We start from the raw sequence: 2170 nt of genomic DNA, 5'->3' as shown, positions 1-2170 counted from the left end.
CCAGGAGATGCTGCCTGCCTCTATGGGTGTACCCCACAGGAATAATGGGGTTCCCAACCATGGAAACAAAATGGATGCTGCTTGTCAGAAACAGGTCAAGAAACCACTCTCTCTGCTTGGGCTTTTTCTGATTACATTATAGGCGTCTTCCTGGTCTGGCTCATTCCCCCTCCCAAAAGGAATGCATAAGAACAAAAGGGTTCACAGGTAAGTATGACTTATGGTCTAATTCTCGGCTACTGATTAATGGTCCGTCTTCCTGGCCTCTTGCTACAGCTCAGTGTCCTTCTAAAGTAAAGTCTGCCACATTGCCCAAATCCTTTGTCTTCCACCCTGACTCCTCCTCAGAGTATCCAGACTAAATTCATTACAAACATTAAACCCATCAGGACCCATCGTGGCAGTAGGGTTGCCAAGTCCAATTCGAGAAATATCTGGGGACTTTGGGGGTGCAGCCAGGAGACATTGGGGGCGGAGCCAGGAGCAAGGGTGTGACAAGTATAGTTGAACTCCAAGGGAGTTCTGGCCAGCACATTTAAAGGGACAGCACACCTTTTTAAATGCCTTCCTTCCATAGGAACTAATGAAGGATAGGGGCACCTTCTTTTGGGGCTCATAGAATTGGACCCCCTGATCCAATCATTTTGAAACTTGGTGGGTACTTTGGGGAGAGGCACTAGATGCTATACAGAAAATTTGGTGCCTCTACCTCAAAAAACAGCCCCCCCAGAGCCCCCGATACCTCCAGATCAATCCCCCATTATACCCTATGAGAATCGATCTCCACATAGGGAATAATGAAGTGCCCAGCAGACATTTCCTTCCCCCCTCCCTGTTTCTGGCGACTCTGAAGCGAGGGACTGGCATCTGTACTCATGAGTTGCTGCCAACTTCTTCACAGACACACCATCCCAAGAGGAAGCCTTTCCAATTGGAGACTGGAGCCTCCGAGGGGGAAAGGCACATGATGGTGTGGTGGCGAGGTTTCCCCCCGCCGGCCAGCTGACTGGGGGCAGGAAGGAGCCTGGGAAAGCAGAAGAACCCCCGCTGGGACCTGGGGATTGGCAAGCCTACGTGGCAGACATCTAGAATCATTCTCACCTATTATTTTGAGCTGGGAATCAATTCAGGTACCCAGGAAGGACATCATCAGCGCCCATACCAGACCTCAGGCCTCCATACCAGACCTCTGGTCTCCTTTTCCTCTGCAGAAACAATCCACCAGCCTCACTCACAAAGATCACAGCCTTCTTTATTACTTTAATTACACCAAGATAATTGTCTTCCTAGGCTCATTATAGCTCTGGGAGGGTCTTCAACCCTCCAAACCTTATAAAACATGAGAGCATTGTTCAATCTGGAAACATAGGTTGTTCCCCCGTTACTTTGAGTAATGGGTTTCAGACATAGCACGACGGCTGTGCATGTCTCCATCTCCAATTGCTAAATGGACATCTGCACATCTGGACAGGTAGTATTGCCTTTATAATAAACCCTAAATGCCCCTATCTCTCATCTCTATTTTTCCTAGCCCTTGAGTGTGTGTATTTTATTGTTTGGGTGTGTGATTGTACCTTCTACATATTTTTCTAGTAAACATTTTTAAATATATTTGCTCTGGAGTTTTTCTTCCTGAAACTGGACCTTCGTATTATCGGTGGAAAAGATCCCTGCTTTAATTGGCTCTACCTAAGTCTCCCTCTTGCTAATTTCTCCATAAAAAGAGGAGACCCCCAAGCATTTCCCATAACAGGAGAAAGCTTCACCAGCTGAATTTCTTCCAGTCATGCAGAAATTAGCAAGAGGGAGACTTAGATAGAGTCAATTAAAGCAGGGAGGTCCAGTTTCAGGAAGAAAAACTCCAGAGCAAATATATTTTAAAATGTTTAAAATGTTGACCATTGATTAAACAGCACAAGATTTCTACCATGTGGGGTGGAAAGGCTGTCAATCCTGCTGGAAGGACCCTAGAAGCCAGGAAGGCAGCCTGGGAGGGAAAGGGCAAGGTCCATTATTTCCTTATTTTTCTCACCACTATGGACAAAAAGATGGTAGAAGCGTGCTAAAGTTAATGCAACTGCAGTGTTGCCAAATGTCCTTCATCCCTTCTGTGACCGGCTGAACTCTGTTTCCTGTCCTCTTTTTTATTTTTTATTTTCTGCTCTTGGCT

This window comes from Heteronotia binoei, chromosome 1 (genome assembly GCF_032191835.1).
Source record: "Heteronotia binoei isolate CCM8104 ecotype False Entrance Well chromosome 1, APGP_CSIRO_Hbin_v1, whole genome shotgun sequence".
NCBI lineage: Eukaryota > Metazoa > Chordata > Lepidosauria > Squamata > Gekkonidae > Heteronotia > Heteronotia binoei.
The sequence above is the reverse complement of the archived record's forward strand: the minus strand, read 5'-3'. Positions refer to the sequence as shown.